Raw genomic sequence first — 14,362 nt, forward strand, 5'->3', positions numbered from 1 at the left:
AGCCTTTTCCTGTCTATCCATACTTCCTTGAACCTTATGCAGCTTGACATCTTTAATACAAATCTCCTTTCACTTTTCTGCACCTGCACCTCCTCCTCCTCTCCTTTTCTCCTCCACTTCCTCGCCTCAGATCCCCCTCCTCTCCAGAGGCGGTGTGCTGCTGTCAGGTGTTTGGGAGCCTCACAGTGGACATAATTCCTCTGATCTCTGCAAAGACGCTCAGCAGCCTTCCATCTAAACCTTTATTTCCACATTCGACAAAGATCTAAGTTTGGTTTCAAAGTTGGTAGAGACCAAGCTGTATGGTATGCTGTGTCAAGGATGAGGGTAAATCAGAGGTTATAAAATACTTTGCAAACAATGTAAAAAAACAATTATCCAGATAACTTGGCCCGTCTACTGATGCATTGCAATACATACAGTAACACTGCATTTGCAAATACAACATGTCAAAATACATATTCCTTGACATTAGTTGGATGGATAATACTACTAAATATACTAACTCTGTCATCCTTTTGATAAGACCGTTACCGTGATTACTGCATTGTAAAATCCTCAGAACAATACATAGCTGAGCAGAGATTTTGTGTCTTATAAACATCAATACATATTTTCAAATTCTGTTTTTCTGGATTGTATCACATTACCTGAAGCAACAACACAATACTATGATCCATTAGACTGTTCCTCCATTATTGTTGGTCAGATTTGCTTGTGACGGTGGAAACAGAACTTCCAGCTTAGCATTTCCATAAGCATTATTGTTTGGTATTGTTATTGATAAATTCAAGCAAAATGTCAGGTTTTGCTACTTAAAAAAGCTACATAAAAGACAGAATAAAGTCTGAACCATTAGAATATAACCATATTATATTAATGTCAATATTGCTGTATTAAAACCTTACTTGAAATATAAACATATATCCCTTTTTTAAACCCCACCACCTTATCAGTCCGTCATCCCCATTACCTGTCATCGCAACATCTTTAAATTCCCTGCTCTGTTTTCCTACCTAAGTATAGCTGTAGTTTACCTCCCTTGTCGCTGCAGAGCCCTCCTGTCTATCTCCCTCCCACACTTCAGTATCTCTGCCCTTTTTGCCATATCTCCCTCCCTCAGTATCTGCCTCCCTCACTCACCTTCCTCCTCCTCCTCTCTCTCTCAGTCTCTGTCTGTTTGTCTCAGCTTGGCTGAACAGATAACTCCTGGATGCTTATGTGGGCAAGTCAGCAGCTAGCTTTCTCTCTTTCCCCTCACTCTAATTTCACACACACAACCAGCAGTCCCATAGACACACACCTGACTAGATGTAAATGCATAAACACATTCACCTTTCTACACACTCTAAAAGGTAATACATGACCAGATGGATATGATATCCGATGAGCAACACAACACACAAACCATTGATAAGGTCTCCTCTAGGATACACATGTGCAGAGAAAGTGACAGAGAGACAGAGAGAAAGAGAGAGAGCGAGAGAGAGAGAGAGCAAGAGAGAGAGAGAGAGAGAGAGCAAAAACAAACCAGAGGAGGACGAACGGTAAGTCAAGAGAGAAAAACTGAGAAAAAAGGAACACATTTGAAATGAATATTATCTGCAAAACGGGTCAACCTCCTGAAAGGCAACAAAGACAGCTCTGTAATTGCCTCAGCATGGCCCGGCACTGCTGAGCTTCAGTAGCAGCAGGATGGTCTCAGAAAGCCAGGTCATCACTGGACATACAGTAAGCCTGATTAAAACCGTAAGCCATATACCATCATGTAACATGTTGACTAACACTTTTCAGAATGCACATTCATCAGGTTTATGGTAATAAAACATGTTTTAACATATGGATGAAGCAATCTCTGGATGAAAAATGACTCAGAGCTTAAACCTGTGACTCAACAGAGAAGATAATCAGACAGGATTTGAGTGGATGAGTTCGATAACACACTGTTAAACTTTAAAAAAGCTGCAGCAATTCACAAGTCTTTTAAAACATCTTAACAAAGGGGCAGTAAAACATTTAAAAGGCGTGCACATAGGCAAAAAAACTGTGTCTCATAAGATAAACAGGTTTTATGTCCCGCCAATAGTTTATGATAATAATAGCTTGCTTTTTTTTGCCAGGGATAACAGTATTAACTAGATCCATTGGTAGGTTTACATACGTTTCCTTACAGCATTATGGAATTCTGCAGAGAGAGCGTTCAGAAGGCTGCCACATCATAGTAACCAAGATGAATTAAGCTATTTATTTGCTCCATATGTTACAGTCATGTTTAATATGTTAATCCAGTAGCATTAAATCTTTTCATCACCACAACATATCGGGGTGGAGGCCAATCCATGTTTTGCATACTTAATGCAACATAATGGTTTGGCATCACGTTCAGCCGACTAGATTCTAGGTGAAATATTAATCCTCACTTTAGGGGCTAATTCCCTGTGGTGGACATTCACCTGACAACAACAAAGAAATAATAAGTCCTACTGCAATTGATAAAATACTTTTCAACATATGGAAAAAGTATAAATGTATCTCGTTTTCAAAGGAACTTAAATTATATTTTTTCGATGTATACATACTATACATTTAAATTAGGGCATACTGTGGTCACATGACATTCTAATCAAATGTTAGTTGACGCCCTTAAATGACACTGTCTCCTCTACAAAGACGTCAATATGTCTGGAGGTGAATTTGCTAGACACATCTAGACTGGAATGAGATTAGCTTTGACCCAAATGCACACAAAAGTACACAGTGACCCGTCTTATACCCACTATCTTGTGTACTGTTTATTTAGCCAAGTACATCAGGGTATCGGGTGTGGATGTGTGAGCAGATGGAAGAGAGCAATGAAGATAGACCCCCCGCCGAAGACAACATTTCCCAGCATTACCGTATCAAAACATGCCACTCGGTTGGATGGTTTGTGAGAGAAAATATAGAGAATCTTAAGAACTCTTTATATGCAGACACATGCAGAGGAATTCTGACAGTGTGACAAGCTTTTCTCATTGTATCATCATATGTAAATAAAGTCAAAGAGAGACAGACACAGAAAGAGAAACACTCCCGAGTAGGATAACAACTTAAATCTGGGTGACAGGTTGACTTGTGTGTATTTGGTTAAGGTAGATGAGAGGTGGTGGAGTGAATGTGTGTGCATATGTGTGTGTCATAGCCACAGGGGGTTAGATATAAAGATGTGCTGAGTTGAAATGTCACACAAGTTTATGCTTTCATCAGGAAGTGTAACTTGGAGGGCTTTTGCCTCTGGGAGGACCCATCATATTTCATTAACACATTTCATGCACACACACACACGGGAATCACACCCACACACACCTTATTCCACCTCTGTGTTAGGGTCTCTATGAGCCCTACTGCCAGTCGAAACCAATTTCACTCAACAGCCCGGACACCCTGCACCACTATAAACACAACTGGATCACACATGTGACTGGCAACACTGTTTTTACCAGTACATCTTTTAAAGATCACTTTTGTGGTATTAATATGATAATGTGTTTCTCAATTCATTGGTTGCTGCATATTGTACCCATAGCAAATGTTGGCATTGGCCCAATATGTTTGACAAGTAAGACAATTGTTAGAAAGTTAAGAAATACAAGAGAAAACAATCATATAAATACATTAGTGGAAAGTTTTGCTCAAGTATTATTTAAATGTGTACATTTTTTTCATTATAGCAACATAATTTGTGTCTGAGAAGTAATTAAAGGAGATTATAAGCAGGAAAAAAATGAACAGGCTTTTACTGGAGGTGACAGGAGGCAGTGGTGATAAGATTAGCAGGAACATTACCAACCATTAATTTGAAAAGAAAGAAAATGTCAATGGAGCTCTAATTTCCCTGTGAGAATAGGCTTTGTTTAATTTATCTATTTATTTATTTATTTGTACTTTAGCAGTAGCTGGTGCAGTAACAAGTGAATAAATAAGCAAGCATCGAGGTGGAATAACATGCAGCTTAATGAAATAGTAAAAAGAGCACAATACAACATATTTATTTTTACAAAAGAGATGTATTTGTTCAAGCAAGTAGTATTACATTTTAAATATATATATTTAGTGTAGAGGCAGGGATGTGTTTCCTCACTTGTCACTTGGGGTAATAGGTGTGTGTGTGTGTGGGCGGAGCTATGTATGTGTGTGTGGCTGTGGGTGTGTGTCACTGGGGCTGAGTGATTGCCTAATGAATACCACCTGCATCTACCGGGGAATCTGTTTTTGTTTGAGACCGGGAGAGAGGAGGCAGGGTGCTGACATTTCTGTTGACCACTAAACCGCTAAACTCTTTCCACCATATAGTCCAGTACAGCAAGTCACTCAACAATAAAATGTATGTTAGCATGTATGTTTTATTGCAAGGGAAATAAAAACATCTTCAACTGCAGTACGGCTTCAAGTTTCCTCCTTGGATTCAGCGTGTCAGGCAGAGCCCTGTGTTCCCCTCTCTGTGACTACTTTAGCGCTTGATAGTCACTGAACATTTAGAATTAAGGTCCTTCTAGCCAAACAGTTCTCTACTCCTGCTGAGTGATTCACAATCTCCATGAACATAATATTCCCAACATAGGATACACATACATGGAGAATTATCCAACAGTTTTTAGGTTTTTACAATTTCTTGACTTATTTATGTACATCACATTTCTACATGTTTTACCAATGTTTAAGTTTGGAATGCAGCTTGTATGCACCCTCTAACACAAAATGGAAATTAGCATTTTTTGCCCAATTTTTCGCAAGAATTTCATCACCTACAAAAAGCTACTGGAACCTGAACTGTAGTCATCTCCGACTATTGCAATTCTTACACTCAATTTAATATATTTTAGATAAGGAATTGAAATCATATTGACCCGGACATTTCGTAGATGTAAAAGACATGGTTAGACATCACAAAATGTGTGACTCTACTCTACTCTACAAAATGTCTTCTAATGTCTACATGCCAATAAAGCACCTGTTCAACCTGCGTGTTAAGACCAACCCTTATGCTCCCAGAGACAAATCCTAACTGCACACAGTCAGTACATTCACACTTATCTCTGGAGAAATGCATCAGGTGTATAAAAATCTAATACAAAAATCATCAGAGTGAATTGAAGAGTCGATAAGAGGATCTGCTGTACACCATATTCCTCCTGACTACCCTCTGCTCCAGTGAGTGCAGAGATATGATACTGACCCTGCTCAACCTCTGGTAAACTATGTGAATACCTCTATGAGAGGGGTTAGGGGAGGAGGTGTGTCGGTGTGTATTTCTTTTGGGTGTGAGGAGAGGGGGGTAACGATATCCCTGAAAGGAGGAGAGGATGGAAAAGAGGGCACAGGAGGTGGATCAAGTCAAGCTGACACACTTTGAGAGTATTCTCAATATTGTTAATAATGCAAGACGAACTCATGGATGTTTTCTTCATTAATTTTTAACTGGTTTAGTTTCACAGTAGTACTCCAGCTCTGTCTCTCCCTCTGTGTGCCGGCCTGCATGTCTGGATTTGTGCAGGTGTACGAGCAGGGGGCGTGTGTTTAATGTGATAAACTCACCTTTTAGTTGAGGTCACAGGGAAACAGCAGGTTAATGGCTCACTGCTAATTGTTTTTTGATTGCTTGAATTAATTAAAGCTTAAAAATCCCCTTCAAAACTGTTATTGGTATTGGCCTGCACACTCTCTGTTGCCCCTGCTGCCTCTTTGGCAATGATCAAGAAAAAGTCAATTGGCACTATGGATTCATATAACACTTACTTAAGCTTTCCTATCCCAAAAAAACAACCTTTTCTTTGATAAGAGCTAAAGCTTCATAAATTCACCCCTCTTACTGTCACAGTGTTGCTTTAGGGGGCGTCTCAATGACTCTTCTGAGCATTTTTGACCCTGTTGTTATTACATTTTATGTTTACACACCTAAGATAAGAATTTAACAGCAAAAACACATTCTGCTGTATGTTTCCTTTGAGGCTGCAGCAGGATGCACAAATATACTGTAAGGCTGAAAACAAGGACACAGCAGGATCTACAGCCTTCTGTGCGCCCTCTGAGGCTAGACAACACAGCTAACCGCATTACATTAGTTCATATGGTCAGACACACTGTTGATGGAACCCTCTCACTTCCACCTCCGCCTTAACTCACAGCATGTGTGAGAGAGAAAGTGTGTTTCTGTGTCAGTGTGTGTGTGTATGTGAGCTTGGGCTGGTGAGTGAGGGCTGCCTGGGGCTCATTGCTCATCTCAGTGGGTATAAATAGAAAAATAGAGAGCCAGGAATATAAGAGCATCATAGTGTGTCTGTGGGGTGTCTGTCGGGTGGAGAGGCTGCTCAGAGCCAAAAAAACGAACAAAACCTGCATCAGATCTGATAGCAGGTGGATTGGCTGCAGGATTAAAAGCCAAACAAATGTTGAATCTAATAAAGGGTTTGATGTGACGAGTTGAAAACATATCAGGTGTAGTAGCCTGTGGCGGTCTCCCAACACAAGAATCAAAATGTGTAAGATATGATTTTATTCTACAATGCGTAATTGATTTATAAAAGCAAGGGCTGATTATGATTTTCTTTGTTGCAAACTGTACCTTCAAGGGACTGTTTTTTCTACTGTTATTTGTTGGTTCATTAATTTCCTACCGGTTTAACCCAACAGCGGGGTTTCCAGGGCTCATTTATTGTTGCCTTGTGTTGCCTCAGCACCCCTTGGTTTGTTTTTGGCAATGTTTTTACTCATTCAGGTTAAAGTTTTTATGTAATTAAGTTAATGTGTGAAGATGAATGATGTTTATCTGAGCCAAGTTTCTATTTAAATCTGTTCCTTTTGAGGATATTCTTCTTTAATATAGTGGATTTCTGAGGGCACTAGTATATGGTAGATACAATTCCCATTAGACAGTAACATAACAAGGCAGAGGGTAATGTAGAGCACCTCATAGGTAACAGGTTAGTGATTTTGACAGCCATAATTTTGGTTTAATGGCAGCTGAACAAAAGGTGGAACATACAAAATGGATAATGTGATGACAGGGCAGCATAATTCAAAATGATATTACACACTATGAGAATTAAATGACATACCTGGACGTCACCACACCTGGTGTCCATATCACTGCTCCTCAAAGACGGAAAGTGCACCTGGAGGAGACAGTTGAGGAGAATGGGGAGGGGGAGGGGAGGTTGGGGGAGAGGGGGGGGACATATCATTAAGAAAAAGCACTTGTCAGTTTGCCCATTAGAGTACCATTACAATACCAATCTCTGCTCCACATCTTTCCCTTTCAGTGTGTGTGTGTGTCTGTGTGTGTGTATATAATTCTCTCTGTGTGCCTCTAGTCACCAGCGGGGAGATGAGATCATTACCTGTGTGACTGCAAGGCTAATGTCAAACTCAGCTTCAACACACACACACACACACACACACACACACACACACACACACACACACACACACACACACACACACACACACACACACACACACACACACACACACACACACACACACACACACACACACACACACACACACACACACACACACACACACACACACACACACGTTTAGAATAAAGAGGCTACCGTTACAAAACTACGGTGACCTCGGTGCTTGTCTCCATTTGGATAAGGCAGCCTGTTTTACAGCCTTCTTCCAACATGAGCAGACAAGAGAAAGCAGAGGAAAGAGAGACGAGGGAGAAATGACACAGGGATGAATAGAGGGGCATCTAATTGGAGACATGGTGGGAATGAACAGTCATCTCCCTGTTTTTTGTGGAGAAAAAAGCCTGGCTACACTGTACAGAGAAAAAAAGTATAGCTGCAGACATAGTGTATAGCTCAGAATAAGCTCATTAGCAGTGGGGGGGACTGTGAATGACAGATAAGGGGGGAGATGGGAGGGCAGGAAATGGGTCAGAGGGTGGAGATGACTGGCCTGGCCTCTAATTAATGTCTCCATCAGCCCCATGACTCTTACTTCATATTGAAATTACAATACTGCAACAACATGATACAGATGCTTCTCTATCGCCAATTAAACACACAGAGATTCAAAGACATGGAGTTGATTTTGACTTGAAATATCCAAATAATTACTGAACTGGATATGTTAATCTTTACCTTAAAACAAAAATAAAGCTTGCTTGGACATTTTCTGTCAATTCACAGCAAACCTCACCTATAGGATAAGGCAAACTTTATTGTCCATTCACACAACACTCTGTCTCGTACCACGTTTTCACACAAGCAGAACCACAACATATATGCTTTTGGCAGCAAAGTGTGTGTGTTTTTGAGTTCTACATCATGGTGGTTTATAGACTCTCCTTTGCTTTGTGAATCTGGTGCATTATTATAATACACAGCATTAAAACACCATGGCCTAACAGGAGGAATATTAAAGGCTCCAGTTATGACTAACAAAAACATTTTCAAGAGTTGTTTTTTTATCCAATGATATGAAACCTGCGTGCTCTCTCTCTGATATTATCTCTCTCCTTTTTCAATGCTGAAATATAAGAATTTCTTCGTGCCGCCTGCTTCCAGAGGCGAGAGTGTGATATATATAATGCAAACTCTATGCAGTTACTCATTGTTGTGTTTCATAAGTGAAAAATAGTCATTTTCGTTCCGTACCACAAGAAAACAACGCTAGAGGTGCACTGTGTTTATCCTTGTGCTGCTTAAATGCACAACAACAAACACTTCACCCCCACACAGAAATACATATGGTAATGCCGTGGCTGTCTCTCTCCCCCTAGATGTCCCTTCTCTCTCTTTAATTGTCACCTTCTATTTAATTTTGTTTTCAATTTCAATTACTTAAGCGTCGCATTAGCATTACTGGTAAGCACAAACCGTATTAACAATGCAATTTAGAGACGTGTGATTTCACCCGCTCGTTCAAACCGCCTCTCTCTCTCTCTCTCTTGTCCTCTCTCTCACCTCCCAAACCTCACACCCCCACTATGTGTCCCTCTCATAATCATGTTGCAATCATGTGAAAAAGCGTAGGAATATTAAATATTAACGGCACATTCATTCTGGCCCGGCAGAATATGAAATGAATTAATCATGCCGTATAAGGCTGTCTAGATTCTTATCTTTTATCCTTAGTTGCCTTTATGAGCTGTGAAGATGCTGCGCAGGATATTAACGTCAGCCAATGGGAGAGTCCTGTGTGTGTTCTGCATGTATGTATGTTCTAAATGTGTGTGTGTGTGTGTGTGTGCATTAGTGAGAGTGTAATGGTCTGCAGCTTGTCACTAAATGCCACATTATACCACTCATTCCTCCCACAAATGTTTCTGTGACAGTACATACATTAATTTAAAGGAGCACTCCATCATTGTGTCGGGTCATCACAGGAAATGTGCTAGTCATGGTGGAATCTGCTGAGTCAGGGGAAACAGTTGTGTACTAAGAGGTTTGCAATATCTGAGAAACGATGTCAGAATGAAGAAGTCTTACCCCAGTTTGTGCTTTTACGCTAGAAATTAATAAACCTGGGGATGGTGTGAAAAAAGATGCTCTAGAGTTGCATTATGGGATATGTAAGATCCTGCATTTTAAAGCTTTACCTACACCAGGGACAATAAGTCAAGATTTCTTGGCCTTTGCTTGAACTTTATAATTTAGCCTCATGGAAATCCCCTTGCGTGAAATTAAATGTCTCTGTCAAAAATATCAATGGATGGGTAACCAAAAAGCGAGAAAAGAGTCTCTTTAAAAGTCACGATTTAGGGCCAGCACTACTTTGCTTCAGAAATTATCCTCTTAACAATCCCTCTCTTTCTCTCTCTCCATCTCTCTATCTCTCACGCTTGATGGCCCCCCTGCATGCTCCTAATAACCCATGATGAGTCCTCCACACTTGAGCACCCTCCCATCAGACACCCACTGAGATACACACACACACACACACACACACACACACACACACACACACACACACACACACACACACACACACACACACACACACACACACACACACACACACACACACACACACACACACACACACACACACACACACACACACACACACACACACACACACACACACACACACACACACACACACACACACAAGCCCTCTGTGTGTCGGACATAGAGGGGGGCCTATGATGACAGTCATCAGCAGGGCAATTAATGGGCCCTTCCCCTGGTCACATTACAACAGAGAAAAGTAGACGAAACAACATTAGCCAATAATCCTGGATCCTTACGGTATAATTATCCTAGCAGGCTGTTCCCCACTTGGACCCAAAAACACTTTGAAGCAAAGATGTGTTGTAGCATGGAGAGAAAAATGGAGAAAGAACAGGAACATGAGAAAGTAAAGGAATAAAACAATACCCAAAGATAAGGTAAAGATGCTGGAAAAAGTCAAGAGATAATACACACAGCTCTGCCGTTTTAACCAGCCCAGATCAGACTGTGTTTTACTCTAAAAGAAGGAGATGTTGGGAATAAAGGGAGAAACAGAGCCAAGTAAGCCTGGAGAGAGTGATGGAGGTGAAACAGAGAACTGAGAGGAAGGCATAAAGGAGAGGTGGAGCAAGGGAGGGAGAGGAGAGTGGTGTAGACACAGGACCATGCTCGCAGCATACTGATGCCGCTGTGAGACATGCAGTCAGCGTGGCCTCGGCAAAGCAACCAAGCATGTGCTGCAGAGGGCTGGGCGGCCTCATAAAAGTGTGTGTGCCCTTCCATGTGAGCATGTATTGTTGATTATCACGTTGTGTGAAAATAACACAACAAGGGGACGATGGGATTATAAAAGAGAGGGTATTTTTCTGTGAGCACATGTGTGTTTCTGCGCCTGTGTGTGGTGTGTTTGTGTGTGCATCCTGTGCTGCAGTGGGCGGTTGGTTGTTCATTATGCTGTGTGTGTCTCCTCCCGCAAAGCCTCTGTTATCTCAAAACAGAGGCCCGGCAGCTCCGGCACTGGCTCTCTTACCATACCTCAGTCCCATGGGAGCTCCTATAGCATATTCTGCTCCTCAAGGACAGTGTACTGGAGCTCCAGTAGAAACACACACACACACCCACACCTCAACTCATGAACTCCCGCTGATCGTCATGGGACAACATGGAGTCTTTGTTTCTATTGTTTGATATGCAAGTTCCATTTCCCATAATTATTAACTGTAAACACTTTTTTATAACATGGAAGAAGAGAAGGATGGTTTTCAAACTAGAATAAGGCCTTATGGTTGTATGCCGCAAATCATGTCCATCAAATGTTTTACCTCATCCTTTTTTCCCTTTAAGACATCTGTGTAAAATTGTAATAAACATTTGAATGATTGAATTTTAGCCAAAAAACATGTTTTGTGAGGTCAGAGTGACCTTAATCTTTTAGCACCAAAATCTAATCAGTGTATAAGAGAGTCCAAGAGGAAGAGGCCATTTAAATAAGAGGTTTCAATGACGAATTACCTTTGATAATGAGAGAAACAAAGAAACAAATAGAGAAAAAAAAACTTGTTTAAATAGTGATAGCTGAAAAAGGGACACAAGAATAGTCAGTCTTTAAGCCAGCAACAATTAGCAATAATTACGTTTATAATTCTCAATGAAACAACAGGACTTCATTCAGAATAATAAATGCTCGGTAAAGTATCGCCAGAAGGTCTGTATAATCTCTCTCTCTCCCTCCCTGCTCTACTTGACTCTACTATGACTGTTCAGGTCACACCAGGAGGCCTGCACTTCTTTAGTGTTGCACTCGATCCCTTATATTTATCCGTCTCTCAGAAAGAGATCCAGAGAAGGATTTCACTCATCAGCACAGATGAGAACAGCTTGCAGGGGGTCTCTTTCTCTATGTGGCAAATTGTGAAAAATAGATGAAAAAAAAAAAGTGAAATGCTTTGCAATGTTCTCCTCAATCTTTAATGAAAGAGAATGAGAGGAGCTGTCGCTTTCTGTCTCCCACTGCTCCACCACAACCTGATTACTGTCTGATGATGATGGCACTACTTCCTGACATCTAATTGAAATAATTGTGTGTAATCACTTTAAAACACTGGCAGGAGACATGCGAGCGATGAGAAGTAGTTAAGAAAGGCAACGGCATTTTAATTGAATCTTCCCAGATGCATCAGATTCAATCCAACAAGTCTAAAACCACCAGGCGGGCGGAGAAAGCACGGTGGCACAGTTCAATTGAGAGATGAATAGTGGGGTAATGGGTTTAGGGGCTGTGAAAGAGAGCAGGGTTTAGGTGAATATGCTTCAGCCATTCCCTCATACTCACACACTTTATCCCACATAATCTGTAAGAAATCTTCAGAGTACTGCACTGTACTCAGGTTGACTTTCCCAGAAACTGATCTTTAATAGTGTTTCACATAAACAACCAACGGCAGGATTTTGTGCTCTTATTGCTGATGCTCTAAAACCAGCGCGGCAACACAGAGCCCACAGCTCGTCACAAGGCAAAGACAACTTACGGGTTTTGTTGGTATGTGTTTTGCACTGAAGTGCTCTGACTGGACCTCCATGCACAGACGCAGACGCTGTTGCATGGGCCGGCTCTCCACGGGGCTACTCTGTGGGTTTCTGAAGGCCCGTATCACACAGTGAGCCCGGCCGGGGAGAGCCTGTCCACAGCCATTTCCCTACTCTTTAATCTCAGCGGCAGACTGGAGAGAGCAGCGCTGCACATTCCATTAATGTAAAGTGGGGCTTGAAGCCTCGTAATTTATTGGGTCTGCAGACTCGCCTCCCCTCATCTCACTCATACTGGCTCCCGGCCACCAAATACTCCCCCTGATACCCGCCGACATGCTGCACCCTGCGCTCAGCGTTTTACGCCATTTCACTTCTTTCCTCCCTTTAGCTCTGCCTCTCTCTTACCTCTCTTTGCTTCTTACGGTGTCTACTTCCTCTCTTCAAACCTTTTGCCTCCACGTCTCTCTCAAACGTTTTTCTTGCTTTACCTACCATGCATATACTGAGATTCCCTTTGCAGACCCTTTCCACAGTCACAGTTATCATAGAATTTCCTCCCAGCTGCTCTCAAAGCTTCTGCAATGAAAAGAGCCAAGGCCTGGCTCCTAAAGCCTGTGCATCCCTGGGTTAACTGGTAGTTTAATCACTACAATGATGAGAAGAATCCCCTGCTGAGAGAGAAAGGAGTGCATGTAATAATACAGAAAAGCGAGTAACACCTTATGTCCTCTGTTGATCCTCCTATGATTTCCTAATCCTCAGTCTGGACTAACTGTTATCATCTAAAAAAGGTGGCCCTGTTGATCCTTAAAGTGCCACACATTACCAGGCTCTGCAAACAGAGGCTGATGGGGCAGGACATGGGACATTTGTTAATGGGGGGGAGAGAGGTAGCATCACAGAAACTTAAACCAATCAGAAGGAAAAATAACATGAAGGGAGGATGGTTTATGCAACTATAGTGCCAAAAAGTGCACCAATTAAGAGAAAGACCTACAAACACTGAAAGAGACGTGTTTCTTGAATGTAATGTGTTGGTTAGCCCAGTTATTTAGTGTTTCAGGTTTTGATTTGTTTTTAAACAACTGTTCCCAAATAGAAGGATTCTGACATGTTCTCACTGTAAATGGAGCCTTGTGATTCACGCCTAAAAAGCAGGAAGTGAACAGGAGACCTACCATTGTGTACTGAAACCATCATAAAAAGTGCCAAAATGTGTAAAATAATGACAAAATCTTCATCTTAAAAGGCATTTAAATCTTATCTATAAGCCTGCGATGATACAGACAGCAGACAGACCAGCGCATGTAGCCAGGATAACTTCTCAACTGAGCAGCATTAAGTCACAGACAGCCAATACACCCCCCGCTCCCTGCAGTGGACTTTATGTTCGGGGACCTCCCTCGTGTGTCTGAAGACCGCCTGTAGAACCTCTGTATCAGGAGCACCCTGGAGTTACATCGACTATACACTATTTTAATTGTTTTCTGACTTAGAGTACTGTTCAATGTGTTGCGTGAGTGCAGAATGTCTCCTGCGCGTATTATAGTACTTTCAAATTGAGATTTAATTTGAAAATGTTCAATCTAATTAAAGAGCAGACGTTTATGTAAGGAGAGAAAGAAATCAATATATTGATACCCAAATTTTAGAACCTCTGCGGGCTATTTAATGAAAGCAATTCAGTAATAGAATATAGCTTGTTTGATTCTTCACTAGTTTGAGTATTTCAATTAAAACAGAGGCTATAATAATTTATAATAACCCATGTGAAGTTTGGAATCTTTTTATTAGTATCAATGCAAACTCTTTTTTGCAGCAGCAGCAGCAGCAGCAGCAGCAGCAGCAGCAGCAGCAGCAGCAGCAGCAGCAGCAGCAGCAGC

The 14,362-nt window shown here is 41.4% G+C and overlaps 1 protein-coding gene across 1 annotated transcript in view; it reads right to left on the minus strand.

Moving 5' to 3' along the window:
* The window catches only part of dab1a (DAB adaptor protein 1a), a 194,466-nt gene that overhangs the window by 63,618 nt on the left and 116,486 nt on the right, over nt 1-14,362 (minus strand). The window contains exon 3 of the mRNA XM_063890590.1: nt 7,095-7,151. The gene's annotated coding sequence lies outside the window, so the exon portion shown is untranslated. The remainder of the gene's footprint in view (nt 1-7,094; nt 7,152-14,362) is intronic.

Source organism: Eleginops maclovinus, chromosome 9, assembly GCF_036324505.1.
Source record: "Eleginops maclovinus isolate JMC-PN-2008 ecotype Puerto Natales chromosome 9, JC_Emac_rtc_rv5, whole genome shotgun sequence".
Taxonomy (NCBI): domain Eukaryota; kingdom Metazoa; phylum Chordata; class Actinopteri; order Perciformes; family Eleginopidae; genus Eleginops; species Eleginops maclovinus.